At 39.8% G+C, this 5,372-nt stretch overlaps 1 pseudogene; it reads right to left on the minus strand.

Moving 5' to 3' along the window:
* Positions 1–1,342: 1,342 nt before the first annotated feature.
* Positions 1,343–1,805, minus strand: LOC119051650 (60S ribosomal protein L21-like; annotated as a pseudogene).
* Positions 1,806–5,372: the final 3,567 nt, after the last annotated feature.

The following is a 5,372-nucleotide window of genomic DNA, read 5'->3' on the forward strand; positions in this document are numbered from 1 at the left end:
AAGACTCTAGATCTGAGAGGCCTAAAATACAGAGCTATATTCACCCATTCAACTCACTTTTCAGAAAACCTACTATGTTCCAGGGGTTACAAGTAGGTGATGAAGATACAAAGATGAATTTAAACAGTATTCTTGTATTAGAAGAACTCTTGACTCAGTATGGGAGGTTCCCCTCTGGGGTCTGCCTGGTCTCAGCCCCACTCTGAGGGCCAGGAAATCTCCTGTGCTCAAAGTCAGGGTACACCTACAGGATGGGTAGGGCTGGGCTGGGATAGGGAAGAGAGACAGCTAAAGGTCAATTCCAATGAAATCTTGCCATTATCCACAGTCTTTACTCCCTCTGCTTCTTCATTCCCTTCTTTTTAAAGTAGTGATTCTCATCCTTCTTGGTTATGAGCTCCTGCTATCTGGAGTGCTAGGTCAAGGCTATGGATGCAGACATTCACTCAGTATAATGTCTATCATACTATAGGTGCTCAATAAATGTTGGTTGAATAAATGAGGATAAATGAATGGTTCTGCTCCAGCCTTATAGGCAAAGACAATTTCTAGAGTGCCTGCTGTACTTTACCTGTATTACAACATGGCATATACAACCACAGCAAACAGGACCAGGCTGCATGAGCCAAGGCTGCGTGTGGAGTAGGTGGTTTGCTTTTCGTCTCTGCTGAGGGAAAATGGTTTCTATTCAGGGATGCTGGAGAGACAGAGAGCTCAGAGAGAGCTTAGGAAATGTTGGACCATATACTCTTTTCCCGATATTATCGAAGTATAATTGACATACAATATTCTGTTAGTTTGAAGTGTGCATGTATATGTTCATGTTATAGATATTTACAGGTGTTATATTTTCTTGTTGGATTCACCTCATTATTCTGTAATGCCCATCTTTGCCTTTTATTACATTCTTTGTTTTAAAGTCTATTTTGTCTGGGATAGGTATAGTTAGTTGCCTCAGCTTTCTTTTGGTATTTATGTGCATGAAACATTATTTTCCATCCTTCACTTTCAGTCCATATGTGTTCTTACCCCTGAGGTGAGTCACTTGTAGGGAGCATATAAATGGGTCTTATTTATCCATTTAGCCACTGTAAGTCTTTTGATGGGAGAATTTAGTTCATTTACATTTAAAGTAATTATTAATAGGCATATATTTATTGCCATGTTCTGATTTGTTTTCTGGGTCTTTTGTAGTTTCACTTTTCCTTTTTTCTTTTTTAGCTTTTCTCCCTTGTGGTTTGATGCCTTTCTGTAATGTTGCTTAGATTCCTTTCTCATGATCTTTTGGGTATCATAGTTTTTTTTATGAGTACAGAGATCTTTTATCTATTTTTTTAATTTATCATGCCATGAATTCTTAGGGAGTGGGTTCCAGCAGCTCTGGCTCCTTTCCATTGGTTCTCACAGAGTCCGCTTCTCTGGATGGGGCAGGCTGATGCCCCAGTCGAACCCAGGTACCTTTCTCTTTGGTTTCCTTCTATTTTGATCACTTTCCTTCACACACTTCAGGAAACTATCTCGGCCATTCGAGTGCTTAATGTGCCCAATAAGTACATTAATTCTCTTGGCAAGGATCTTGCCCTGAACTTGTTTATTCACAACAATGTCTGCTGCATGCCATGGGACACTGTAGACTCTTCCAGTTTTGCCATGGGAACGATCATGGGGCATTCCTGTCTGAATATCTACAATGTTTCCTTTCTTGTAGATTCACATGTATGTGGCCAAAGGAACAACTTCATGTTTCCTAAAAGCCTAGAGAACGTACAGTGGGTAACCCCCCTCTTTTCCTTTGTGTTAGTCATTTTGAAAAGTTGCTGGAAGATGGCAGTTTCAGCTGAAAAACTGGGTATTGTAGGTTTTGCTTTGTGGTTACCTTGAGACTTACATATGCATATGTGTTTGTGTATTACAATCTATTTTTAAATTGAAAGCATATTACATTGTAATGCATTCTAAAACTCTGTACCTTAACTCCCCCTCCCTCATTTTATATTTTGATATCATGTATTGCAATAATCTTTTTATTCTGTATATCCCTTAACTAATTACTGTGGTTAAAATTATATTTGTCTTTTAACCTTTATACTAGCTTTATAAGTGATTAATCTACTTGATTTACTATATCTTTACCTTTACCAGTGAGCTGTTTACTTCTGTATTTTTTTTAAGTTTCTAGTTAGTGCCTTTTCAAATTAAAAATACACTTAGCATTTAATATTTTTATAAGGTAGATTTAGTGGTGATGAACTTCCTTTAGAATTTGCTTATCCGAAAAACTATCTTGACTTCAATTCTGAAAGGCAACCATGCAAATAAAGTATTCTTGGTTGAGTTTTTCCCTTTCAGCACTTTGAGTATTATTATGCTATTCCATACTGGCCTACAAAGTTTCTGCTGAGAGATCTGATGATAGTTTTATGGGGATTCCCTTGATGTAACAAATTGTTTTTCTCTTGCTGCTTTTAAGACTCTATTTTTAACTTTTGACATTTTAATTATAATGTGTCTCCATGTGTGTCTCTTTGGGTTCATTTTGCTTGGATCTCTATGGGCTTCCTGGATCTGAACATCTGTGTCTTAGCCAGTTAGGGAAATTGTCAGCCATTGTTTCTTCAAATAAGTTTTCTGAACTTTCTCTCTCTCTTCTCCTTCTAGAATCCCTAAAATGCAAATGTTATTCTGCTTACTGTTATCCTGTAGGTCCACTAAGCTATCTTTACTTTTCAAACTTTTTTTTTACTTTTTTTCTCTGGTATATGGGCAAATCCCACTGCCGTGTTTTCCAGATCACCACTTTTCTCTTCTGCTTTATCTAGTCTGCTGTTAAAGCCTTTTCCAATGGATTTTTTAGTTCAGTTATTGTATGTTCTTAGCTCTTTAAGGAAAAAGGCAGAAAAACATTGTTTGAGATTTGTATGCAGTTTCCTACGTGAGAAATCTGGCAGATTCTGAGACAAATTACTTAGGGATAAAGAGGCCATGTCTAGAAACATCCCTGTGTTTTATCTCTTATAATCATGAGGATCTGGGAGCAAAAAGCCCTAACAAAGTCTGATGCTACAGGAGCATCTCATGTAGAGTCCCTGCTCTCAAAGAGCTGACAGTTACCACCACATAAAGATCTTAATTGCAGTAGGTTTTCCCATCCCTGTCCTATCTCAGGATGGCTGTGTGAATCTACACAAGCTGCTTGCTCCTAAATTGAAAGGTGTGAATCAGATGATCCCCAAGGACTCTGCTAGGCTGAAGCCTCTGCTATTCTTGCATTTATAAAATTAGGTAAGGGATGGCCTGGGCATTGGAGCAGAATGCCCAGTCAGAAGCTGTTACACTCACAGGAAAAGTGGAAAACTCTTATTCGATTGATATGCTTACTTCTGGCAGCCCTGAATGTGCCTCTGAGCTGTGTGCTGATTCGTGTGGGCCCTTCTAGAAGGGCTGCCTGGGCCAGGCAGGATGTCACCTTCACTTTAAATGTGGTGATAAGCACATGTGAGTGTAGAGCACAGAAATCCAGGTCTCTGAAGCACAAGTATCCACATGGGGGATAAACCAAATATGCCAGAACTTGAATTGTCAGCAACATAGTACTTGGATGCATAGTTCATCTTTATATTTCCTCCTTTGGGTGGTCCTTCCACCTCCAAATATATACGTGCCTACAGCTAATGAGATTGGGGGTATATGACCCCTAAACCACACACAAACACATCCACACATGTGGACATCCAGCATGCATATATGTGTCATACATACAGATGTATGCTTTATACACCTATAGAGATTTTATATGTTCCACATACATATAAACCTATGTGTGTTGCATATTCAGATATTCTATTTTTGCTCTTACACACAGTGTGGTTGGTAGGATAATGGACCTCTAAAGGTGCCCATGTCTGAATCCCTAGAACCTGCGAGTATGTTGTGTTACATGGCAGAGGGAATTAAGGTTGCTAATTAACTGACGTTAACATGGGAATGGTAGCCTGGACCATCCAGGTGGGCCCATATAATCACAAGGACCCTTGGAACATGGAAGAGGAAGCAAAAGTGTCAGTGTCAGAGTGATACAATATGAGAAAGTTTCCACCAGCTATTATGGCTTTGGAGATGAAGAAAGGGACCATCAGACACAGAATACAGGCAGCCTTTAGTAGGAAAAGGCAACCAAATGGATTTTTGCCTTTTGGATAGAAGCCTCCAGAAAGAAATGAAGCCTTCCCATACCTTGATTTCTGACCAGTGAGACCTGTGTCAGACTTCTGACCACTACAACCTGTAAGGTCATTCATATGGGTTGCTTTAAGTCACTGTGTATGGTACTTTGTTACAGCAGTAATAGGAAACCAATACTTGCAGAGACAGATACAGTCCCACTGTCATAGAGCCTATGGCATAGTAGAGGAGACAGGCACAGGAATGGGCACTAGAATTCTGTAGAAGTAGCCCAGACTGCCGAGAAAACACCCAGGAGAAACCCTCCACCCAGACCTAGGCATGAAAGGAAGGTTTCTTTATGGAAACTCCACAAAGGCAGCAACAAAAGCTGACCAGTTGTCAGCTACATCTACTGAGTGCCCAATATATATGTAAAGCAGGGAAGGAAGAAAGAAAGTTAAAAGAAAGGTCCAAACTAGGGTCTGGTAGATAAATAGGATTTAGACAGAAGGGACAGCATGGGCAAGGACCTGAGGACTATTTAGAGACCTAAATAAAGTTAGTTTGACTGAGGCATAGTGCCCCGTGGGAATGGGGGAAGATGAGTTGGTCAAGGTACAGATGATAGAGGCCTTACCAGCTATAATTAGGTATTTGGCTTGTCAACTATATGCAGTTGGTTCTCTCTCTCTGTCTATCCTCTCACTCTGTCTCTCACTCAGTGTGTGTGTGTGTGTGTGTGTGTGTGTGTGTGTGTAGATTTACACTTTAATATTTTTAATGGACTATGTTTGGTCAATTTCAGTTATGCAAATAAAGCTGGTGCTTATGGGAATATCTCATCCTTGTCTCTCAAGTTATGTTTTAGACTCTCCCTCCATTTCAGTAATGCTTTATAATCTAACTCATCAAATTTTATTTTTGGTAAGTTGAGGTGATCCAGTAGTAAATCGTGGCCATCTGGGTTCAAGTCCACACTCGTCCATTTCTCAGCTAGTATTTAACTTCTGTAATCCCCATTTGTAAAGTGGGACCAGAGTGATGCTTATTTCATGGGCTTACTGTCAGGGCTAAATGAGCTAGTCCACAAACATGCTTTCAAAGGGCCAGGTGTATACCAAGTCATCAATGGCAGCTATCTACTAAAATTGCCACTCTTTATGCAGCTATTCTCAACCAGCCATAACCATTGTAAGTATCCATGTCCC

This window comes from Artibeus jamaicensis, unplaced genomic scaffold, assembly GCF_021234435.1.
Source record: "Artibeus jamaicensis isolate MK-2021 breed Jamaican fruit bat unplaced genomic scaffold, CSHL_Jam_final scaffold_1019, whole genome shotgun sequence".
NCBI classification, from domain to species: domain Eukaryota; kingdom Metazoa; phylum Chordata; class Mammalia; order Chiroptera; family Phyllostomidae; genus Artibeus; species Artibeus jamaicensis.